Consider the following 25,954-nt stretch of genomic DNA (forward strand, 5'->3'; position numbering starts at 1 on the left):
GCTTAGAAGGAAGTGAATGGAGTTAGCTTAGAAGGAAGTGAATGGAGTTAGCTTAGAAGTAAGTGAATGGAGTTAGCTTAGAAGGAAGTGAATGGAGTTAGCTTAGAAGGAAGTGAATGGAGTTAGCTTAGAAGGAAGTGAATGGAGTTAGCTTAGAAAGAAGTGAATGGAGTTAGCTTAGAAGGAAGTGAATGGAGTTAGCTTAGAAGGAAGTGAATGGAGTTAGCTTAGAAGGAAGTGAATGGAGTTAGCTTAGAAAGAAGTGAATGGAGTTAGCTTAGAAGGAAGTGAATGGAGTTAGCTTAGAAGGAAGTGAATGGAGTTAGCTTAGAAGGAAGTGAATGGAGTTAGCTTAGAAGGAAGTGAATGGAGTTAGCTTAGAAGGAAGTGAATGGAGTTAGCTTAGAAGGAAGTGAATGGAGTTAGCTTAGAAGGAAGTGAATGGAGTTAGCTTAGAAGGAAGTGAATGGAGTTAGCTTAGAAGGAAGTGAATGGAGTTAGCTTAGAAGGAAGTGAATGGAGTTAGCTTAGAAGGAAGTGAATGGAGTTAGCTTAGAAGGAAGTGAATGGAGTTAGCTTAGAAGGAAGTGAATGGAGTTAGCTTAGAAGGAAGTGAATGGAGTTAGCTTAGAAGGAAGTGAATGGACAGAGCTCTGCTAAGAGTTGAATTAGGCAGGCTGTAAAAAAGGTAGAAACTTTACGGCTAAATGTTTAATTAAGACGAGCTTCTGAATGCATTAAATAACTGTAGTAGATCTCTGTTAAAAAAGGTACTTTTAAAGACGTTCTTGAGGTTATTCAGAAGAAAATGAGAATGATTTACAATCCAAATCAGGAAAAGTTGGGACTGGATGGAACGTTTACATTTACTACTTCCAGCTGTTATTTTGTCTTATATCCACCTTTGAATTTCTGGGGTTTTTTAAGCCTTTATTGTCACTGTATTATGAGCTCAGAGCTCTTTCTAGACCAATTTGAGGGAGTTAAAATCTATCCAGAATCTACAGAATTCTACATTCTCTCGTCAGAAATAGTTTCAACGGTATGAAAAGCATCATCTACTTAGACTATTTCCTCTCAGACAGTAAGAAGCCAAGATGTCTCATGAATTTCTCTTAAATTTGCAAACAAACATCATTTCTACACCTCAGACCTGCAGCATCCCGTTAAATAAAACCTTCATTATGGTGGTTTATTTTAATTTAAACTTAATGGAGAAGCTGATTGTTAAATTACAAATCAGAAAATAATGGAACAGCATAGAAAATACAAATAAAATGAATAAATAAATCTTAGACTTTTACTTCCTGTTCAGCTTCATTTAATCTGTGAACAAACATCATTTCTACACCTCAGTCAGTGAACCTTTTCCCACTTTGTTTCCTTCTGCCAACACTTAAAGCCGTTCTGACTCTGAGGAAACCAGGTGATGCAGAGTTCCAGCTGTTATTTTGTCCCATTCCTCCTTAAACAGGTCTGAATACCAATAATGACCGAATTACACCAAATAATGTCTGAATTACACCAAATAATGATCAAAATATACCAAATAATGACCGAATTACACCAAATAATGACCAAATTATACCAAATAATGACCAAATATACCAAATAATGACCGAATTACACCAAATAATGATCAAAATATACCAAATAATGACCGAATTACACCAAATAATGATCAAAATATACCAAATAATGACCGAATTACACCAAATAATGACCAAATTATACCAAATAATGACCAAATATACCAAATAATGACCAAACACTTTGTTTCCTTCTGCCAACACTTAAAGCCGTTCTGACTCTGAGGAAACCAGGTGATGCAGAGTTCCAGCTGTTATTTTGTCCCATTCCTCCTTAAACAGGTCTGAATACCAATAATGACCAAATTACACCAAATAATGTCTGAATTACACCAAATAATGATCAAAATATACCAAATAATGACCGAATTACACCAAATAATGACCAAATTATACCAAATAATGACCAAATATACCAAATAATGACCGAATTACACCAAATAATGATCAAAATATACCAAATAATGACCGAATTACACCAAATAATGATCAAAATATACCAAATAATGACCGAATTACACCAAATAATGATCAAAATATACCAAATAATGACCGAATTACACCAAATAATGACCAAATTATACCAAATAATGACCAAATATACCAAATAATGACCAAACACTTTGTTTCCTTCTGCCAACACTTAAAGCCGTTCTGACTCTGAGGAAACCAGGTGATGCAGAGTTCCAGCTGTTATTTTGTCCCATTCCTCCTTAAACAGGTCTTAAGGTGTGCAGCAGTGCGGGGGGGGGGTTGTTTCCCTGCTGGGGACAGGTCAGGACTGCAGGCAGCCAGTCCAGCACCCGTACCTCTTCTTCCTCAGCCAGGCCTTTGGACTGTGGCAGAATGTGGTTTTCCATGGTCTGCTTGAACAGTGCTGGGACGTCCCAGGAAAAGATGTGGCCTTGAAGGCAGCATATGTTGCTGTAAAATCTCAGTGAGCTTTTCTGCATTAATGCTGCCGTCACAGAAGTGGAAATGAGCTTTGCCCCCTGATCCAACCCCATACCATCACAGAGCCTGGCTGCAGGGACTGGCTGCTGACAGCAGGCTGGATGCTGCTTTTGCTCTTTGCTCCATTTCTTCCAACAAAGATGTGGAATACTGATGGGTCTGACCACAGCACACGTTTCCACCGTGTGACGGTCCATCCCAGACGCCTCCGAGCCCAGAGAAGTGGACGAGGTTAACATCAGGCTTCTTTTCTGCACAGTAAAGCTTGTGAATGGAACTCTGTATTGTGGTGCTGGACAAAGGTTTCCACAGTAATCCCTTGTCCATGTGCTTCTATCAGCTGCTGATGAATGACGGTTCTTGATGCAGCGTCTGAGGGGTCAGAGGTCACGGGGTCCAGCTTAGGCTTGCTCCCTCGTCCTTTACACTGAAACTCCTCCAGGTTCCCTGAATGCTTTAATGATATTCTGCTCTGTAGAGGCAGAAATATGCAGATCCCTTCCAGTCTTTCTCTGAGGAACATTGTTTTAAACACATTTGTGGACAAATAGACAAATTCATGATGAATTATTACGTTACTTCATCTGTTCCACACTCTCCCAGCGTTTGCACTTTAGACATTCGGCCTCTAAGGTTGCTGCCTGAAGGAAAAAAGCCCCGACTCCTCTCTCTTAACCTCCTCCAAAGGCATGGTATATTTTTAATCACAGCAGAGCTACTGATGTTCACTGGAGAGGTGAAATAACAATACGCCTATTGATCAGGACATTTTATCCGTGTGATCTCTCAGTTGGAGGCTGGAGCCGGTGAGATGAAAGTTAAACAAACTCTAAATGCAGGAAATCAATTCAAAGGAAGCTGTAAATACATGTGAGCAGTAAACTTTGGAAATGTCACCCATTCAAAGTAAGAACAGATGCAGCTCTCTGGTGTCACTGTGACCTGCTCAGAAAAACAGCCTGTTTGCTGATTTTTGTTTAAAAATGGAGAAAACTAGCAAGAAAAGCCATGTTTAGATGTTAGTCCTGGCACCAAATAACCTGACAGGCAGTGTTTCAGAGTATTGTTACGCTGTAAATGTAGATAAGAGCGTTTGTCCACTTCAAACAAATGACAAATTTATGGTTTTATTTATCCGTTACACCGGCATTTCTTTAAAAACAAAAGCCGCCCTGACGCAGCATCTCTTTCCGTTGCTACGACAACAATATCTCACCTCCTGGGATCGTTTTAGGTTTAACGGTAACGGCCGTCCTGTGGAAAGCTTTGGCTAAGATCCCTCCTCGTTTGGAGGTAAACGGCGAGAAATGTCTGAAGTTTGTTACCGTTTCAAGCAAAAAGAAACGTGAAAACACGGCTCTTTGTGCACAAAGTAGCTGAAAGCCCGGTCCACATGTGGGGAAAACACGAGGGAACGCTTCACAGAAGCATTTTAATGTAGCCAATCACAGGCTTGTTAGTTGGGATGGACTCTAGTAAGGAACAAATCACCTGATTAATCGATAGAATAATCAATATTCAAGTAGTTGCTGCAGCCCATGGCCGGTGTTCAACGGCTACCTGCTGCTCAGTGCAGTCGGTTACAGCAGGCCGGAGACTTTCTATGCTAAGATATGAAGCCCTTCAGGAGCTTATGATGGAGCTGGAACCACAGCATACATGGCAGCTCGGTTCTGTGTATTTAGGGGCTGAAAGGAAGCCAGCGTATTACAGAAAACTTCAGCGGATGAACTTAGCATCTCTTAGCATCTCTTAGTATCTCTTAGTATCTCTTAGTATCTCTTAGCATCTCTTAGCATATCTTAGTATCTCTTAGCATCTCTTAGTATCTCTTAGCATCTCTTAGTATCTCTTAGTATCTCTGAGCATCTCTGAGCATCTCTTAGCATCTCTTAGTATCTCTTAGCATCTCTTAGCATCTCTGAGCATCTCTGAGCATCTCTTGCATCTCTTAGCATCTCTTAGTATCTCTTAGCATATCTTAGCATCTCTTAGCATCTCTTAGTATCTCTTAGCGTCTCTTAGCATCTCTTAGTATCTCTTGCATCTCTTAGCATCTCTTAGCATCTCTTAGCATCTCTTAGCGTCTCTTAGCATCTCTTAGCATCTCTTGCATCTCTTAGTATCTCTTAGCATCTCTTAGCATCTCTTAGTATCTCTTAGCATCTCTTAGCATCTCTTAGCATCTCTTAGTATCTCTTAGCATCTCTTAGTATCTCTTAGCATCTCTTAGTATCTCTTAGTATCTCTTGCATCTCTTAGCATCTCTTGCATCTCTTAGCATCTCTGAGCATCTCTTAGTATCTCTTAACATCTCTTAGCATATCTGAGCATCTCTTAGTATCTCTTACCATGTCTTAGTATCTCTTAGCATCTCTTAGTATCTCTTAGTATCTCTTGCATCTCTTAGCATCTCTTGCATCTCTTAGCATCTCTGAGCATCTCTTAGTATCTCTTAACATCTCTTAGCATATCTGAGCATCTCTTAGTATCTCTTACCATGTCTTAGTATCTCTTAGCATCTCTGAGCATCTCTTAGTATCTCTTAACATCTCTTAGCATCTCTGAGCATCTCTTAGTATCTCTTAACATCTCTTAGCATCTCTTGCATCTCTTAGCATCTCTTGCGTCTCTTGCATCTCTTAGCATCTCTTAGCATCTCTTAGTATCTCTTAGCATATCTTAGTATCTCTTAGCATCTCTGAGCATCTCTTAGCATCTCTTAGCATCTCTTAGTATCTCTTAGCATCTCTTGCATCTCTTAGCATCTCTTAGCATCTCTTCTGAAGTGGCGTTGGCTGTTTGGGAGCCTGTGAATACAGTCAAAGAGTAGCTTAACATCGTTTTTATAACCAGAGCAGCATTAGTAAGCACGATGCTAGAGGTTGAGAGATGACACGAAGGTGTCAGAATGAAGTAAAGACAGCTTTGGAGGGGAGAGGAGTGTTGTTCAAGGGGGATAAGAGGAAGCAAAGCAGATAAATCAGGAGAAAAAGGGGGGCGTGTGACAGCAGACAGTAAACAGAGGGTCTGTGTTTAAACTGAACTCTACATCTCACTTCCCCTCAGAGTAAGCAGACATCCGACTCGCAGCGATAAAGGATGAGCCTGAAAAACAACACCCCTAAATGAAACCCCGCCCCTTTTCTTCCCTCTCGCCGTATATTCGGATGACAGCAGATATTAAACTCCTCTCATCCTGCTCTTACCTTGTCTGCTGGTAGCGATCCGCCCACCCGCCCCATCTGCTTCCCCCGGCCTTCGCCAGTTGCTGTGGTAACCCAGTGTTTTGCCTCGCTCTCAACACATTCCACAAGCTTGTGTCCAAGGGCGGCGTGACACATCCACTCACAATGCATGCATGCAGAGTGGTGAAAGGCTGGAAATAGCCTGCTTCATCAATCTGAGCACTTTTCACTCAGGTCTCAATTAGATAACGGTGCACAGGGTCAGATTTCTCCAGTTTGAGGATGTTCCTTAAGTCCATATTGCTCATATCCACCTGCTTTTTGGGGGCTTTTTCAGCAGCCCTCAGCTCCATTATCTGTATATCATTATCTCTTAGCATCTCTTAGCATCTCTTAGTATCTCTTAGCATCTCCTAGCATCTCTTAGCATCTCTGAGCATCTCTTAGTATCTCTTAGCATCTCTTAGTATCTCTTAGCATCTCTTAGCATCTCTTAGTATCTCTTAGCATCTCTTAGCATCTCTTAGCATCTCTGAGCATCTCTTAGTATCTCTTAGCATCTCTTAGCATCTCTGAGCATCTCTTAGTATCTCTTAGTATCTCTTAGCATCTCTTAGCATCTCTGAGCATGTCTTAGTATCTCTTAGCATCTCTTAGCATCTCTGAGCATCTCTTAGTATCTCTTAGCATCTCTTAGCATCTCTGAGCATCTCTTAGCATCTCTTAGCATCTCTGAGCATCTCTTAGCATCTCTTAGTATCTCTTAGCATCTCTTAGCATCTCTTAGTATCTCTTAGCATCTCTTAGCATCTCTTAGAATCTCTTGTATCTCTTAGCATCTCTGAGCATCTCTTAGCATATCTTAGTATCTCTTAGCATCTCTTAGTATCTCTTAGCATCTCTTGCATCTCTTAGCATCTCTTGCATCTCTTGCATCTCTTAGCATCTCTTAGCATCTCTTAGTATCTCTTAGCATCTCTTAGTATCTCTTGCATCTCTTAGCATCTCTTGCATCTCTTGCATCTCTTAGCATCTCTTAGCATCTCTGAGCATCTCTTAGCATCTCTTAGCATCTCTGAGCATCTCTTAGTATCTCTTAGCATCTCTTGCATCTCTTAGCATCTCTTAGCATCTCTTGCATCTCTTAGCATCTCTGAGCATCTCTTAGCATCTCTTAGCATCTCTTAGTATCTCTTAGCATCTCTTGCATCTCTTAGCATCTCTTAGCATCTCTTAGCATCTCTTAGTATCTCTTGCATCTCTTGCATCTCTTAGCATCTCTGAGCATCTCTTAGTATATCTTAGCATCTCTTAGCATCTCTTAGCATCTCTTGCATCTCTTAGCATCTCTTCTGAAGTGGTGTTGGCTGTTTGGGAGCATGTGAATACAGTCAAAGAGTAGATTAACATCGTTTTTATAACCAGAGCAGCATTAGTAAGTATCAATTGCTTCGATGCATCCACACAATGCTCGTAACGTTACATAACGTGTATACGTGCACTGAATGATCAGCTGCTGAATGTCCACGCAACACAGCTCCAGTTCTGCATATTCATTTCTATTTTACTGCCGCTTCAGAGATGTTAAATTGCCTTTTTATTGTCCCCCATCGACAGAGAAGAAGTATTCAGCAAAGTTTCAAAGTGTTGCTCCAGTTGATGTAACAAAATCTGATCCAGAACATCTGAAAAGAAGGAAATTAAGGACACAGCTGCTGCACAGCAGCAACAAAAGCCCTGACGTCAGAGGAACACTTTGTGTCTCGATGGACTCTTGAAGCGACGGAGGATGGGAGATAAGAGGGAGCTGGGATGAAATAAAGGGAGGAGACAGAGACAAGGAGTTGGCAGACAGGCTGGTGCCTGTCGCCGCGGAAACCGGCCAGTTATTCTCAGGGGTTAATAATCTGTGTAATGATCACGATGCTCAATCTGCTCATGAACACACTTCAGTGTTCCTTAAAGCGGACTTTCTGTGAACCGTTTAACACCAAAAAACCTTTTAGTCATAATACTTTTTATTTTAGCTCCTGTCTTATTCTGTTTCGTATCAATTATTGCCGCTAAGTGTTCCACTTCAGCCACATTTCAACCAAAAGTGCTTAAAGCTGCAGGCAGGAACGAGGCTAAACGCTTCTGTGTTTCCTCTCTTAGTCCCGGGCAGATTACTCAGCTCGTAGGGACAGGTTCTCCACCTAAAGCTGCAGCTAAGGATGACACATCAGTGCAGAAGCTTGAGGTTCAGTCGACCCGAGGTCACTGCTCCGGAGTCGTGGACGTGTCACAGATCCCGTCCAACCAGGTTAAGAAGGTCAACCTGCAGATTAATCTGCTCCATTTTTGTGTTGAGGTCTGCTTTCCTGCAGCTGGCTGCAGTTTCTGTGCATTTTTGTCTTATTATTCACACGGTTTTTCTGTGTGGAAACGCTCTGATTCACTTCCTGGATCGTGGAGGCTCCTCACATCAGGGACAGTTGTCCACTTGCTGTGCTCCGGCGCCTCTTCTCAGTTGAGTGGTTTGTTCCCAGCTTCCTGTGTACAGTTGGCATGTTTTTCCTGCTCTGCTTCAGTCCAAAGACACGCCGCTTTAATGATGGCTGCCAGCTCCTTCGACAGACTGCCAGCCAGCGTATACTGGGATGAAATCCAGCAATCTTGAACAGGGTGAGCGTTTTAGAAGGAGGATGGATGAGGCAGTCAGTGAAACTGAGGAGGAAACAAGCAGATACCTGTGTCTCGCTCACAATAATACGTTTGGTCATCTGATAAACTGATTTTACACACTGCCATCAGACTCATAAATCTAATTTACACACAAGTAAGACAGTAATAAACTCGATAAACTGGAATTACTTCAACTATAACATGTAAGTTAACTTTCTTTGCATCAATATGTGCACATTGAGTCACATCCAAGAGAAAATAGTGTTATTATAGCGTTATTATGGCGTTATTATAGTGTTATTATAGTGTTATTCGTGTTCTTCATTGTTAAAGTGAGGGAACTGGTTTTAGTTTGTAAATTTGTTAGATTTATTAACCAACTGTTTATTAAAGAAACCAAATATTTTTGGGTCTGATTTGGTTGGTAAAACAAGACAAAAAGTCTGATGTTTTTATCTATTTATAACACATTAATAGTGTTATTATAGCGTTATTATTGATTATTCATGTTCTTCATTGTTAAAGTGAGGGAACTGGTTTTAGTTTGTAAATTTGTTAGATTTATTAACCAACTGTTTTCATTAAAGAAACCAAATATTTTTGGGTCTGATTCAGTTGGTAAAACAAGTGTTATTATAGTGTTATTATAGTGTTATTATTTATTATTCATGTTCTTTATTGTTAAAGTGAGGGAACTGGTTTTAGTTTGTAAATTTGTTAGATTTATTAACCAACTGTTTTGATTAAAGAAACCAAATATTTTGGGTCTGATTCAGTTGGTAAAACGAGACAAAAAGTCCGATGTTTTTTATCTATTTATAACACATTAATAGTGTTAATCTTGAATGTTTCGGGCCACAGCAGTTGACAAATCTGATCATTTCGCAGCCCTTCTTTCCACCTCATACACGACATCAGCCATCGATCATTTGATTCACTTCCAACCAAATTTGAATATCTGCAAAAAGAGATATGAGTCATCCATTGTTGGTTTGAAATGAATAAACTCGGCTGTGTGGTCTCGCCAGAGGGGCTACGTTGTTAGAGGCTGTGATTCGCTGTTGTCCTAACAGAGAAACTGGTGGATACCCACAGAAGGAAAATGGAGAGGACTCTTCTTCAGGAATTACTTTAATCTGGAACATTAAATCACACCTGGGAAGGCCCCGGTCAGTCTCTGAGTTTATTATTCAGAGCAGAAACAGCTGCTGAGTCATGTCATTTTCATCTTTTGTACATTAACGAAATGCGAATCAAAAACAGAACGAATTCCTGGCTATAGAAAGGTTGATAGCTGTTATTTATAGACATAAAATACATTTATATGAGACAGAATTTGCATCACTTTCAAAGAGAAAGTGTAAAATGATGTGATAGATGACATCACTTCCTGCCGCATCGGAAACATTCACCAGCTGCCTCTATTTCCATTATATTCCTGCCTTCTGTTTGCATTTGTGTGTGTGCGTGCATGTGTGTGCGTGCACGTGTGTGTGTGAGAATGGTGTCTTTGAACCAACGGTGGATTTTAAGTAGTAAAGCCTGTCAAAGTGCATAACATCAGAAAGGCTCAGCGCTGGGCCTTAAGGCAACACACACCTCACAGTCTCACTAACCTCCTCGCTGTTTTTGCCAGACTGGTGCTGCCAGCATCATATGACAGGCACATGGACCTGTCTTACCGCACCAAGCTGCTACAGCACGACCACGATGTCTTGCTTCTGTCAGCCACAGTGACCTAAACCGCCAATCATCAATGCTGCTTTCACCAGAGAAAGAAATAATCCAACACGTGCATGAAAACCTGCCTGCTCTGATGCTGATGTTTGGATTTTTAACTCATCTAATTTGGGGAATTTAGTACAGATGGGGAGCAGGTGCAGCGTTATCTGAGCAAATATGGGATAATGCCACTCAGACCATGTATTACTGACAATAAAATGATTTTAGGAGAGGGGGGGGGTTAAGACCAACAACAATAGCAAGACCACGAGAGGGCTCTATCTACCGCTGTGGTAGATATGAGTGGCGACTTAAAAATCGCCAGTAGTCTAATATGACTACTATTTGTGACGATTCCAGCAGGAACATAACACCGGCAAACGTTAGCGTTGGGCCTTAAGGTTAGCGCTGGGCCTAAAGGTTAGCGTTGGGCCTTAAGGTTAGCGTTGGGCCTTAAAGCTAGCGCTGGGCCTAAAAGTTAGCGTAGGGCCTAAAGGTTAGCGTTGGGCCTAAAGGTTAGCGTTGGGCCTTAAGGTTAGTGCTGGGCCTAAAGGTTAGCGTTGGGCCTTAAAGCTAGCGCTGGGCCTAAAGGTTAGCATTGGGCCTAAAGGTTAGCGTTGGGCCTTAAGGTTAGCGTTGGGCCTTAAAGCTAGCGCTGGGCCTAAAGGTTAGCGTTGGGCCTAAAGGTTAGCGTTGGGCCTTAAGGTTAGCGTTGGGCCTTAAAGCTAGCGCTGGGCCTAAAGGTTAGCGTTGGGCCTAAAGGTTAGCGTTGGGCCTTAAGGTTAGCGTTGGGCCTTAAAGCTAGCGCTGGGCCTAAAGGTTAGCGTTGGGCCTAAAGGTTAGCGTTGGGCCTTAAGGGTAGTGTTGGGCCTGAAGGTTAGTGCTGAACCTAAAGGTTAGCGTTGGGCCTAAAGGTTAGCGTTGGGCCTGAAGTTTAGTGCTGGGCCTAAAGGTTAGCGCTGGGCCTAAAGGCTAGTGTTGGGCCTAAAGGTTAGTGCTGGGCCTAAAGGTTAGCGTTGGGCCTAAAGGTTAGTGTTGGGCCTAAAGGTTAGCATTGGGCCTAAAGGTTAGCGTTGGGCCTAAAGGTTAGCGTTGGGCCTAAAGGTTAGCGCTGGGCTTAAAGGCTAGTGTTGGGCCTAAAGGTTAGTGCTGGGCCTAAAGGTTAGCGTTGGGCCTAAAGGTTAGCATTGGGCCTAAAGGTTAGCGTTGGGTCTGAAGGTTAGCGTTGGGCGTGAAGGTTAGCGTTGGGCCTAAAGTTTAGTGCTGGGCCTGAAGTTTAGTGCTGGGCCTAAAGGTTAGCGTTGGGCCTAAAGGTTAGTGTTGGGCCTAAAGGTTAGCGTTGGGCCTGAAGGTTAGCATTGGGCCTGAAGGTTAGCGCTGGGCCTAAAGGTTAGCGTTGGGCCTGAAGGTTAGCATTGGGCCTGAAGGTTAGCGCTGGGCCTAAAGGTTAGCATTGGGCCTGAAGGTTAGCATTGGGTCTGAAGGTTAGCGTTGGGCGTGAAGGTTAGCGTTGGGCGTAAAGTTTAGTGTTGGGCCTGAAGTTTAGTGCTGGGCCTAAAGGTTAGCGTTGGGCCTAAAGGTTAGTGTTGGGCCTAAAGGTTAGCGTTGGGCCTAAAGGTTAGCATTGTGCCTGAAGTTTAGTGCTGGGCCTGAAGGTTAGCGTTGGGCCTAAAGGTTAGTGTTGGGCCTGAAGTTTAGTGCTGGGCCTGAAGGTTAGCGTTGGGCCTAAAGGCTAGTGTTGGGTCTTAAGGTTAGCGTTGGGCCTAAAGTTTAGCATTGGGCCTGAAGGTAAGCGTTGGGCGTGAAGTTTAATGGTGGGCCTGAAGATTAGCGTTGGGCCTAAAGGTTAGCATTGGGCCTGAAGATTAGCGTTGGGCCTGAAGTTTAATGCTGGGCCTGAAGGTTAGCGCTAGGCCTAAAGGCTAGTGTTGGGCCTAAAGGTTAGCGTTGGGCCTGAGGGTTAGCATTGGGCCTTAAGGTTAGCGTTGGGCCTAAAGGTTAGTGTTGGGCCTTAAGGTTAGTGCTGGGCCTAAAGCTTAGCGTTGGGCCTGAAGTTTAATGCTTGGCCTAAAGGTTTGCGTTGGGCCTGAAGTTTAATGCTGGGCCTAAAGGTTAGTGTTGGACCTGAGGGTTAAGTTAGGCCTGAAGCCTTGGACCTCAGTGTCCACAGAACCCTGATCGCGCCCCAGAAGTGGCAGAGAAGATGCTGTTGGCCCTGAAACAAACTTGGTTGCCCAATAATGTTGGAAAGGATGAGGTCGCTGAACATTGAACGGTTAAAAATGAAAACATTCTGCACATTGGGACTATTTCTGGAAATCCTCTCTTCACTTGTAGCTCTGTGCTGAGTGTCGGACTGTGAGGCTACTCTTCCTCTCTCAGCCCAGTGGCCATAAACACAATATAATCTCAGGGTAGAATGAATGGTTTCATGCCAGCAAGTCTCACACAGCCTGTTATCAGTCAGTCATGAAGAAAACTGGCATTTTTATGTGTGTGTGTGTCTAATAGTAGAGCTCTCTCCAGGGGTGTGTGCAAATGACCTCAGGCATTGGGTTCTCAGGTGCTGGGAGACAGAGAGAACAGAGTTTACTCCCCCGAGAAGAGAGAGAAAGAATGAGAGGTGGAGAGAAACATGAATTATTCTCCCTCAGGTGGAAAGAACAATGCAGAGAGGGCTGGAGGAGGAAAGAGCGCAGACAGAGAGGAGGAGGGAGATGGTCTTCAGGGGTTAGCACACTGACACACTGCTGCGCCGCTACACGCCTGAGTGTGTTTGTGTTGTAGCCAATAGATCAGGCTGATAAAAGAGCCCGAATTAATGTTATCGCATTTCAATTCCTCCACAAAACAAGCAAATGTCAGCAGCTGCTGCGTCGGTTCGGACAGCAGAAACAGTTTACTGCGGTGGAGACAGCGGTCGCTGTCGGAAAACATTTCGTTTGTTGCCATGTAAAATTTACTGTGAAGCAGCCGGTTAAGAATTAAAGTCAACACCTGCACATGCTGCTGTAAGTTTTGTAGAATAAGTCCAAACACTTGCTGCTGGTCTCTTATTCGGTGTGGACTTTCATGTGCTGGTGTTGAGGTGCTATTGTTGTTGCTGAATTCGTTCTGTCAGCCAGCTGCTGGCGAAGCTCATTAGGAAGAGCTAAAAATAACACCTGTCTATAAGATTAATGCATCATCTCCGTCATACACAACCCAAGATGTGTAGATCTCCTGCCTCCAGCTGCCACGTGGCTTTGGGATGAAATGGAAAGTTGAACAGAAGTCATTTAACGCCTCCGGTCAAAGGTTTTGTAAAGTTTAATTTCATGAGAAGGGCTTTAATGCAAAGTTTGAGTTTGTCTGGATATCTCCCCGTGAAATAATCCCAGCAGCAGGTTTAGATAAATGGACGCTGTCCTCCTCCAAAAAAAACCCGACCCCATGGGTGTGTTCATGCATGCAGAAACGTCCTGTAATTACTCCCAAAGAATATGCAACATGTGGCGGGGCTGAGAGCAGCTGCATGTGAAGTTAAAATGGCTTCCATCAAGAGGACGGGGGCGCTGGGATGTATTTTAGTCCTAACCATGATTATTTTATAATGAACGTACGCTTCCCTTTACTGTTTTTACTAAAATATGCAGAAAGATGGAAGTTTGGAGCCTGAACAGAGCAGCTGAGTCCAGCTGAGTGTTTCCATGCAGTCCGGTTTTGGTTGGACCGGCACAAAAATTCTTTTCTTCTCTTGAATGTCACATAAACGGACTCACTGTTGTTCATCAGATGCTCTCCATAACTGCACGAATATCCAGGGATGACGATAAATACCTGGATACTGTCCCGGTTTTTATTAGCTCATACAGACAACTGTCATTTCACTGCAGCTCCAGTATGTTGTGCTCTATCAGTGTCATCTTCGTGGCATGTGCAGTTCAGTAAGCAGTCAGTTTCTTAATTAAACCTGTCTTAAAATAGAAACTAATAGAATTAAGCTTTGGCTCTGTGGCAGCACAGAAGTCTCTGTTGTTGTAGGTAACTGCTCACAGCCCAGTCTGCCTCCTGAGACCGAGGACGAGCGGATCTGATGCTCGTTATCCGGCCAGCAGAGAGCAAAGAAATGACACGTTTAACCTTTGTGTTCGGTTAGTTGTGATGCTGCTTATGTATTTATGTGTCCTGCCTGCAGAGGTGCTTTTTACTTTAAAGTTTAATCTGTATCCTGGTCATGTGTTGCACATTTAAACGTTAAACTCTGTCTTCAAGTCCCAGAATAAGGTCTCGTGCTGCGGTAGAAACCAGAACCAATGGCATGTAAACATCTTATTTAGGTTTCTGAGCATTCTCCGCTGGTAAAGATCACAGAAACCTCCATATTTTCATAATCACACGTCCAAAAAACAGTGTTGTTACAATGACAAAAGGACAGATGATCTAATCCAGTGAAATGTTTAGTGTAAAAAGCGTCATCACACTGATGAATGCAAACGTACTGTCATTGCATCACTTCGAATTTATTGTGTCTCCAAATGAAGTTTAGCATTGGGCCTGAAGGTTAGCATTGGGCCTGAAGGTTAGCGTTGGGCCTGAAGGTTAGTGCTGGGCCTAAAGGTTAGTGCTGGGCCTAAAGGTTAGCGTTGGGCCTGAAGGTTAGCGTTGGGCCTGAAGTTTAGCGTTGGGCCTGAAGGTTAGTGTTTGGCCTTAAGGTTCGTGTTTGGCCTGAAGGTTAGTGCTGGGCCTAAAGGTTAGCATTGGGCCTGAAGTTTAGCGTTGGGCCTGAAGGTTAGTGCTGGGCCTAAAGGTTAGCGTTGGGCCTGAAGGTTAGTGCTGGGCCTGAAGGTTAGTGCTGGGCCTAAAGGTTAGCGTTGGGCCTAAAGGTTAGCGTTGGGCCTGAAGGTTAGTGCTGGGCCTAAAGGTTAGCGTTGGGCCTTAAGGTTCATGTTTGGCCTGAAGGTTAGTGCTGGGCCTAAAGGTTAGCATTGGGCCTGAAGGTTAGCGTTGGGCCTAAAGGCTAGTGTTGGGTCTTAAGGTTAGCATTGGGCCTGAAGTTTAGCGTTGGGCCTGAAGGTTAGCGTTGGGCCTGAAGGTTAGCGTTGGGCCTGAAGGTTAGTGCTGGGCCTAAAGGTTAGCGTTGGGCCTAAAGGTTAGCATTGGGCCTGAAGGTTAGCATTGGGCCTGAAAGTTAGTGCCGGGCCTGAAGGTTAGTGCTGGGCCTAAAGGCTAGTGTTGGGTCTTAAGGTTAGCATTGGGCCTGAAGTTTAGCGTTGGGCCTGAAGGTTAGCGTTGGGCCTGAAGGTTAGCATTGGGCCTGAAGGTTAGCATTGGGCCTGAAGGTTAGCGTTGGGCCTAAAGGTTAGCATTGGGCCTGAAGGTTAGCATGGGGCCTGAAAGTTAGTGCTGGGCCTAAAGGTTAGTGCTGGGCCTAAAGGCTAGTGTTGGGTCTTAAGGTTAGCATTGGGCCTGAAGTTTAGCGTTGGGCCTGAAGGTTAGCGTTGGGCCTGAAGGTTAGTGCTGGGCCTAAAGGTTAGCGTTGGGCCTAAAGGTTAGCATTGGGCCTGAAGGTTAGCATGGGGCCTGAAAGTTAGTGCTGGGCCTAAAGTTTAGCATTGGGCCTGAAGGTTACGGTTGGGCCTGAAGGTTAGTGTTGGGCCTGAAGGTTAGCTGTTATGTACCATAACATTATTTAAATAAATAAATAGATATATAATTGTGTTGCAAAGCTTCAGTGCCTATAAATATTTTACACCTGTGAGCCCAGGTTTTCCTTCCTTATCCCTCCTTCTTTGCCTCTGTAGCCCATCCTTTTAGATGACATGAAGCAGCTACAGTTATGAAGAAATACTGGTTTAGTGTTTACCTGTCGCACGCAGACCGAAGTCACCTGTAATCAGATCTTTCACATTTTCTTCTCTTGTGTCCTACTTTTCCTGTTAAACATTTCCATGAAGCTGCTTACACACAGACGCCAGTGTTGGCGTGTGTTTGAGCCTGCTGTCTACATGTAAATTATGGAGCACATTTGAATCTATACTTGATGACTTCCTCTACTGTGTGTCATTTTCTGTTGATGTGAGGGGTGAAAGGTCACAACTGTAGACTTTCCCATGCATCATAGACAAAGTTATTCCCCCTTTAATCAGACTGTTAAGGAACTAACAGATTATGAGGATAGTAATTATTGAGGCTCTGACTGTGAGGGCTTATAGACAGATTGTAGCTGACAGGAAATGACGTGACAGAGCGACAGTTTGATGAATTTTAAAGTTGAGTGCATCTTAGCAGATGGAGGACCTGCTTCTTCCCGGACTGGAGAGAGTCTTCGTCACAGCTGCCCTCCTGGTGACCGCGAGTCTCCAGGCCTGAAGCCAGTAGGAGCCACGAATAATGCAAGAAGTGTCTTATTTTCAACAGAGCTTTTAAAATACCATAAATTAAAAAGGTGCACTCACTCAAACTCAAAAGTCTGCTGTGGAACTCATGATTCAGATTACTTAGATTTGGAAATAATATCCAGTCATTGCTACGGTTCCTCTTGACATGAGCCAAAATGTTTCATCATCACAAAAACCATGAAATCCTCTCTCTCAGCTCATTACCGTCACATTATCTAAGTAGCAGCTGCATTTTGTTACGGTTTCCCTGAAGCTCTCTGAGGGTCTGATGGTGCTGAGCCGGTCATTTCAGATCAAATGCAGGTAAAAGGTTTTCAGAGGGATGTGACGATACAATAGTTGGGTTAAGTTGTGCGTCCAGGAACATTTTCAATGCATTCAAATGCACATTTACGGTAAAAGTGTGTCCGTTAGCATAATTTATAAATGGATTTGATAGACTAAACTACTAAAACAATCAAACTTTTGCATTATATATAAAACTATGGTATGTACTAATTGTAGGACTACGGTTGTCATTGCGTTTGATGGCTTACTCTGTATTTTATGACAACATTTCAACCTTAAAGTTCATTACCGTAACGGGCGGTGAGAAATTACATGTTTCACATGCACGGGGATGGCATCATTATGTGCACGTGACGGGCAGCGTTGAAGTGATGCCACAGGCTCACACAAACACAGCAGGACAGTCAGAGCTGTGCTAATTCGGTTGATCAGAGAACACATTGGTGCTCTTACACGGCGAAAGCCAGACAGATGGAGAGGAAGGGGAGATACTGAGCAAAAGATCCAAGGAGGCTGAGATAAACTACAGGAAAATGTGAATTCTCAGACACTGAGACGACCGACTCAGGCCTGCAGTCTGAAATAACGAGCAGGCTTAGTGTTCGATTGGTGAATAAATGCTCAGTATCACCTGGATGGAGGTTTCTCTGGTCCCATATTCAACGCACTAGACACTAGACTTAGAGGTTCTTTGGTGTCTAGATGCTGCAGTTAAACAAAAATAACTCGTTCATTGGGATTAGCACTGTTAGCATCACCAGGGCCATTTATGCTGCTGTTTGGTGGGAGCCTCAATCAGGTGTCAAAGGAAAATGTGCAAATGGTGCAAATGGACAAACTCATTGAAGAAAAAGCCACACAATGAAGGCACTTGCTGTGAAATTATATCGCTAATACAGGTTCACTGACTGGTTGTAGTGGCACCGACTCATTTAGTGAATGCCAGCATGTTGGAACTTTGTCCTTCGACAAGTTAAATAGTTAAATAAAAGTATTCTGTTGACCTTTGATCCTTATTTAGATTCAGCTGGCACACTGTTGAACTTTAGGAGTCTTAAACTTAGAATAAGATACAATGGTTAGGCGTCACAGAGATATAGAAGAGGTATAATTTCCAAGCTGGAAGGCAGCGTGCACCTCACTGTGGTTGGAAGGCAGCGCACCTCACTGTGGTTGGAAGGCAGCGCGCTCACTGTGGTTGGAAGGCAGCGCGCACCTCACTGTGGTTGGAAGGCAGCGCGCACCTCACTGTGGTTGGAAGGCAGCGCGCACCTCACTGTGGTTGGAAGGCAGCGCGCACCTCACTGTGGCTGGAAGGCAGCGTGCACCTCACTGTGGTTGGAAGGCAGCGTGCACCTCACTGTGGTTTGAAGGCAGCGTGCACACTGTGGTTGGAAGGCAGCGTGCACCTCACTGTGGTTGGAAGGCAGCGTGCACCTCACTGTGGTTGGAAGGCAGCGCACCTCACTGTGGTTGGAAGGCAGCGCGCTCACTGTGGTTGGAAGGCAGCGCGCACCTCACTGTGGCTGGAAGGCAGCGTGCACCTCACTGTGGTTGGAAGGCAGCGTGCACCTCACTGTGGTTGGAAGGCAGCGTGCACACTGTGGTTGGAAGGCAGCGTGCACCTCACTGTGGTTGGAAGGCAGCGCGCACCTCACTGTGGCTGGAAGGCAGCACGCACCTCACTGTGGTTGGAAGGCAGCGTGCACCTCACTGTGGTTGGAAGGCAGCGTGCACACTGTGGTTGGAAGGCAGCGTGCACCTCACTGTGGTTGGAAGGCAGCGTGCACCTCACTGTGGTTGGAAGGCAGTGCACCTCACTGTGGTTGGAAGGCAGCGTGCACCTCACTGTGGTTGGAAGGCAGCGTGCACCTCACTGTGGTTGGAAGGCAGCGCGCACCTCACTGTGGCTGGAAGGCAGCGTGCACCTCACTGTGGTTGGAAGGCAGCGTGCACCTCACTGTGGTTGGAAGGCAGCGTGCACACTGTGGTTGGAAGGCAGCGTGCACCTCACTGTGGTTGGAAGGCAGCGCGCACCTCACTGTGGCTGGAAGGCAGCGTGCACCTCACTGTGGTTGGAAGGCAGCGTGCACCTCACTGTGGTTGGAAGGCAGCGTGCACACTGTGGTTGGAAGGCAGCGTGCACCTCACTGTGGTTGGAAGGCAGCGTGCACCTCACTGTGGTTTGAAGGCAGCGCGCACCTCACTGTGGTTGGAAGGCAGCGCACCTCACTGTGGTTGGAAGGCAGCGTGCACCTCACTGTGGTTGGAAGGCAGTGCACCTCACTGTGGTTGGAAGGCAGCGTGCACCTCACTGTGGTTGGAAGGCAGCGTGCACCTCACTGTGGTTGGAAGGCAGCGCGCACCTCACTGTGGTTGGAAGGCAGCACGCACCTCACTGTGGTTGGAAGGCAGCGCACCTCACTGTGGTTGGAAGGCAGTGTGCACCTCACTGTGGTTGGAAGGCAGTGCACCTCACTGTGGTTGGAAGGCAGTGCACCTCACTGTGGTTGGAAGGCAGCGTGCACCTCACTGTGGTTGGAAGGCAGCGCGCACCTCACTGTGGTTGGAAGGCAGCACGCACCTCACTGTGGTTGGAAGGCAGCGCACCTCACTGTGGTTGGAAGGCAGTGTGCACCTCACTGTGGTTGGAAGGCAGCGCGCACCTCACTGTGGTTGGAAGGCAGCGTGCACCTCACTGTGGTTGGAAGGCAGCGCACCTCACTGTGGTTGGAAGGCAGCGCGCACCTCACTGTGGTTGGAAGGCAGCGCGCACCTCACTGTGGTTGGAAGGCAGCGCGCACCTCACTGTGGTTGGAAGGCAGTGCACCTCACTGTGGTTGGAAGGCAGCGTGCACCTCACTGTGGTTGGAAGGCAGCGTGCACCTCACTGTGGTTGGAAGGCAGCGTGCACCTCACTGTGGTTGGAAGGCAGCGCGCACCTCACTGTGGTTGGAAGGCAGTGCACCTCACTGTGGTTGGAAGGCAGCGTGCACCTCACTGTGGTTGGAAGGCAGCGTGCACCTCACTGTGGTTGGAAGGCAGCATGCACACTGTGGTTGGAAGGCAGCGCACCTCACTGTGGCTGGAAGGCAGCGCACCTCACTGTGGTTGGAAGGCAGTGCACCTCACTGTGGTTGGAAGGCAGCGCACCTCACTGTGGTTGGAAGGCAGCGTGCACCTCACTGTGGTTGGAAGGCAGCGTGCACCTCACTGTGGTTGGAAGGCAGCGTGCACCTCACTGTGGTTGGAAGGCAGCGCGCACCTCACTGTGGTTGGAAGGCAGCGTGCACCTCACTGTGGTTGGAAGGCAGCGTGCACCTCACTGTGGTTGGAAGGCAGCGTGCACCTCACTGTGGTTGGAAGGCAGCGCGCACCTCACTGTGGTTGGAAGGCAGCGTGCACCTCACTGTGGTTGGAAGGCAGCGTGCACCTCACTGTGGTTGGAAGGCAGCGTGCACCTCACTGTGGTTGGAAGGCAGCGCACCTCACTGTGGCTGGAAGGCAGCGCACCTCACTGTGGTTGGAAGGCAGCGTGCACCTCACTGTGGTTGGAAGGCAGCGTGTTGGAGCTTTTTTAATGGCTGGAGCTTCCAAAGCATTTATTCATTATCTCCATTTCCCTAATTTTCGGTCTCTGTAATACCACTCGTGACATTAATACATTCCTGTGCATGTGTGTGCGTGTGTTTGAACACTCCTCTGGCATTTAGAGACAAATCAGTGCCCTGCTGACTACTGCTGCTAATTGAAGGTTAGCAGATAGCATCAGCATGGGTCTCTCTTCTCTTTCTTTCCCTCTCTGCCCTTCTGACTTCCTGTCCTCGGTCGATGGAGCTGTATTTTTGTCCATCTTAGGAGCATCAACATCAACTCAGCCACAGACGATGTTCCTCAGCTTTTTGCTTTTTGAATGTCACATTTATGCACATGCACTAGTTGCATTGCACTGCCTGTCACACTGTGCCACTAAAATGACGCAAATGTGGCCTCACTGCCAAGAAAATGAGTATTTCCTGGTAATATGTGAACATTTGCATCACCTGAAACTCCCAGTGGGTCAGATGAGACAGCAGCGTGATGCAACTAAAGGATTCCTTTACCCTGAAGAAGAAATTAAAATAAACAAATGTTTAGTCAAAAAGAAGATTATCTTCTTTGTTTTCATGGTTTTTTACGATGTTCTGTATCTCCAACATACGTTTAACTTCTTCAGTGGTCCTTTCAGGGAAAGGATTTACTTTTAGTTGTTGCTCATAAGACATGTTTTGATGTAAGTGGGGGCTTGTCCGGGATCATTTAGGTCCTGGTGACCTTTATTCAGGGTGGGGTTCAAGTCTTTAGCTACTCTGAAAAGCTCTTGGATGATGATGATGGACTTGAAAAACTCTTAAACCTTAAAAGTATAGGATAATCTTACCATCTCGCAGTCTCTTTATGTCAATAAGCTGCATGAATTATTCTCTGAAGGCCTTTAGGACGTTCCCAGACACCAACATACGACTCTCTCCTAACTTCCTTTTACATCTCCACCATTCGAATTGAATAAAAGTGAGAGCTTAAGAACGGAAACATTAACATTTATCCCGGATCCAACATGCCCCCCAGCTCCTGGTGCAGGTCATGGTTCCTCTCCCACCTTGACTACAGCAATGTTCTCCTAACTGGTCTCCTAACTGGTTTCCTAACTGCTCTCCTAACTGGTTTCCTAACTGTTCTCCTAACTGGTTTCCTAACTGGTCTCCTAACTGGTTTCCTAACTGGTTTCCTAACTGGTTTCCTAACTGTTCTCCTAACTGGTTTCCTAACTGTTCTCCTAACTGGTTTCCTAACTGGTCTCCTAACTGGTTTCCTAACTGGTTTCCTAACTGGTTTCCTAACTGGTCTCCTAACTGCTCTCCTAACTGGTTTCCTAACTGGTCTCCTAACTGGTTTCCTAACTGGTTTCCTAACTGGTTTCCTAACTGTTCTCCTAACTGGTTTCCTAACTGGTCTCCTAACTGGTTTCCTAACTGGTCTCCTAACTGGTCTCCTAACTGGTTTCCTAACTGGTCTCCTAACTGGTTTCCTAACTGGTTTCCTAACTGGTCTCCTAACTGGTCTCCTAACTGGTTTCCTAACTGCTCTCCTAACTGGTATCCTAACTGGTCTCCTAACTGCTCTCCTAACTGGTATCCTAACTGGTCTCCTAACTGGTCTCCTAACTGGTCTCCTAACTGGTCTCCTAATTGGTTTCCTAACTGGTTTCCTAACTGGTCTCCTAACTGGTCTCCTAACTGGTTTCCTAACTGCTCTCCTAACTGGTATCCTAACTGGTCTCCTAACTGGTATCCTAACTGCTCTCCTAACTGGTTTCCTAACTGGTCTCCTAACTGCTCTCCTAACTGGTTTCCTAACTGGTTTCCTAACTGGTCTCCTAACTGGTTTCCTAACTGGTCTCCTAACTGGTTTCCTAACTGGTCTCCTAACTGGTCTCCTAACTGGTTTCCTAACTGGTCTCCTAACTGGTTTCCTAACTGCTCTCCTAACTGCTCTCCTAACTGGTCTCCTAACTGGTTTCCTAACTGGTCTCCTAACTGGTCTCCTAACTGGTTTCCTAACTGGTTTCCTAACTGGTCTCCTAACTGGTTTCCTAACTGGTTTCCTAACTGTTCTCCTAACTGGTCTCCTAACTGGTTTCCTAACTGGTTTCCTAACTGGTCTCCAGCCTGTGAAACCTCTGCAGATGGTGCAGAACGCGGCGGTGCGTCTGGTCTTGGATCAGCCTAAAAGAACCCGTCCCCCCTCTGTTCATTGAGCTCCTCTGGCTGCCCTTAGCCGCCCGCATCAGATCCAAGTCCCTGATGTTAGCTACAAAGAGCTTAATGGAACGGCTCCATCTACTTGAATGCTCTTGCAAAGGCTTCTGTCCCAACTGGGTCCCTCCGTTGGTCCCAGGATTGTCGTCTAGCAGCTCCTACACCACGCCTAAGACAATCCAAACTCTGTTCATGTGTCGTCCCACGATGGTGGAATGACCTACCGAGCGCTACCAGAACAGGGGCGTCCCTGTCTATCTTCAAGAAGCTCCTGAAAACCCAGCTCTTCAGAGAGCATCTCCTATCCCAGCACTTACCTTGTACTTCCCTCCCCCCTCTATCTCTGCTCTTTATCTTTCTGCTCTTCCTTCTCTGCCTGCACCCTATCTCTACTCTGTCCCCTCTGACAGAGTCGGACTCCTGGGTTCCTTCTATGTAGCTTATTGTTAGCTTTTTATAAAGCTGTTATATCTTCATTTGTAAGTCGCTTTGGATAAAAGCGTCTGATAAATACAGAAACAGAAACTGCTAACCTACAGCTAACTGCTAACTTACAGCTAACTGCTAACTTACAGCTAACTTCTAACTTACAGCTAACTGCTAACTTACAGCTAACTGCTAACTTACAGCTAACTTCTAACTTACAGCTAACTGCTAACTTACAGCTAACTGCTAACTTACAGCTAACTGCTAACTTACAGCTAACTGCTGGACTCCTGGGTTCCTTCTATGTAGCTTATTGTTAGCTTTTTATACAGCTGTTATATCTTCATTTGTAAGTCGCTTTGGATAAAAGCGTCTGATAAATACAGAAACATAAACTGCTAACCTACAGCTAACTGCTAACTTACAGCTAACTGCTAACTTACTGCTAACCTACAGCTAACTGCTAACTTACAGCTAACTTCTAACTTACTGCTAACTTACAGCTAACTGCTAACTTACAGCTAACTGCTCGCTTACAGCTAACTGCTAACTTACAGCTAACTGCTAACGTACAGCTAACTGCTAACTTACAGCTAACTGCTGGAATCGTGGGTTCCTTCTATGTAGGTTATTGTTAGCTTTTTATAAAGCTGTTATATCTTCATTTGTAAGTCGCTTTGGATAAAAGCGTCTGTTAAATACATAAACATCCTGTTCAGCACTTTCCATCATTGGTGGACTAACAAATTCAACTGAAAATTACAGTCAAACTCTGGTCAAACTGGTCTTCTTCTTCTGAATTATTAACTGCTGTACCGTAGCCTTTATGCTACATTTTTCACTGCAAACCAAATCTCATGTTAAACACTTGCTGTTTTGTGTGTTTATTTTAGCCACGACAGCTTTTTGGTGACCAAGAAGCTGGATCAGGGTTAGACGAAGAGCAGCTAAGCTTTATGCATTCAGTTGTGACAGTTAGAGGGCGCTGCAGAGCACACGATGTCGGACTCCTGGGTTCCTTCTATGTAACTTATTGTTAGCTTTTTATACAGCTGTTATATCTTCATTTGTAAGTCGCTTTGGATAAAAGCGTCTGATAAATACAGAAACAGAAACTGCTAACCTACAGCTAACTGCTAACTTACAGCTAACTTCTAACTTACAGCTAACTGCTAACTTACAGCTAACTGCTAACTTACTGCTAACCTACAGCTAACTGCTAACTTACAGCTAACTTCTAACTTACTGCTAACTTACAGCTAACTGCTAACTTACAGCTAACTGCTCGCTTACAGCTAACTGCTAACTTACAGCTAACTGCTAACGTACAGCTAACTACTGGAATCGTGGGTTCCTTCTATGTAGGTTATTGTTAGCTTTTTATACAGCTGCTATATCTTCATTTGTAAGTCGCTTTGGATAAAAGCGTCTGATAAATACAGAAACAGAAACAGAAACTGCTAACCTACAGCTAACTGCTAACTTACAGCTAACATCTAACTTACAGCTAACTGCTAACTTACAGCTAACTTCTAACTTACAGCTAACTGCTAACTTACAGCTAACTGCTGGACTCCTGGGTTCCTTCTATGTAGCTTATTGTTAGCTTTTTATAAAGCTGTTATATCTTCATTTGTAAGTCGCTTTGGATAAAAGCGTCTGATAAATACAGAAACATCCTGTTCAGCACTCTCCATCATTGGTGGACTAACAAATTCAACTGAAAATTACAGTCAAACTCTGGTCAAACTGGTCTTCTTCTTCTGAATTATTAACTGCTGTAACGTAGCCTTTATGCTACATTTTTCACTGCAAACCAAATCTCATGTTAAACACTTGCTGTTTTGTGTGTTTATTTTAGCCACGGCAGCTTTTTGGTGACCAAAAAGCTGGATCAGGGTTAGACGAAGAGCAGCTAAGCTTTATGCATTCAGTTGTGACAGTTAGAGGGCGCTGCAGAGCACACGATGTCCCCACAGAGACAGTGAAACAGTGTGTGTTTGTGTGTGACGGGACACTTGGATGATACTAAACAAATGTTGCAGCGATGGGGACGGTGTCATGTCAGCCTGACACAGTGAGTGTTTTCTCTGGAGCTGCAGGAGGGCGGTGCGCCCCCAAGATGATGGCGATTCATTTTTATGTCGGCTGCTGTTGCCACGGCAACGAGGACACCTGAGAGAAGGCAGCGGGAGAGGAGGGAAGCGAAGATGACCGACGCTGATGTGGAAAATGTGAAGCGGAGGGGAGGAAAGTTGAGGGACAGAATAGAGATATGGATGAAGGGGTTGATGGAGAGGAGCCTGCTCCTCCATTTTGAGCTTGTTGGTGGTAAATGTGGAAAAAAAAACTCTTCCTCTAATTCATCTTTCTTCAATTATTAACCTCATAAAAAGCTTCATCTGTGTGTTCATTAATAATGTATCTTTAAATGGGGCGTCCCCTGTGTGTGCACGTGCGTGTGCACGTTAGTGGTTGAAGGGGGTGGAAAATGAACATTTTCTCTCCTTCTCACCTCTCCACACGTCTGTCCTGATGTTCACTTGGTTAAGTTTAGTTTCTGCTCAAACTCAGAGAGATGAACGGTGGTTGTTATCAGATGCTTCAGCTGGGAGGTGACTGGGTTTGGAACAAAAAATGTCCTGCTTCACACCAACAAGCGATGATTGTGGGCCACCACTGGAACAGGGAAAGTGCTCCTCTGGATGTTTTAATCATAGAAACTGCTGCCGCCATCTATGACTGCAGAGAAGAAGTAAAAACATCTGGAATCATGTTCATTATCTCCTGAGAAATGATGCTGAATGCCAGCAGCTCTTTAACGATAATCAGGCAATGATGCCATGATCTCTGGCACAGTTTGTGCAACAAAGCGAACATAAATGTAAGAGATAAACCCAGTTTGAACCCATTCATCACCCCCTCTTTCCCTCTTTTCTGTCTTC

General features: G+C 45.0%; 1 protein-coding gene across 2 annotated transcripts in view; it reads left to right on the forward strand.

Moving 5' to 3' along the window:
• LOC140307760 (guanine nucleotide-binding protein G(o) subunit alpha) overlaps positions 1 to 25,954 on the forward strand; it is a 141,576-nt gene that overhangs the window by 43,011 nt on the left and 72,611 nt on the right. The gene's annotated exons all lie outside the window — the stretch shown is intronic.

This window comes from Leuresthes tenuis, unplaced genomic scaffold, assembly GCF_036924035.1.
Source record: "Leuresthes tenuis unplaced genomic scaffold, fLeuTen1.0.hap1 SCAF_5, whole genome shotgun sequence".
Taxonomy (NCBI): Eukaryota; Metazoa; Chordata; class Actinopteri; order Atheriniformes; family Atherinopsidae; genus Leuresthes; species Leuresthes tenuis.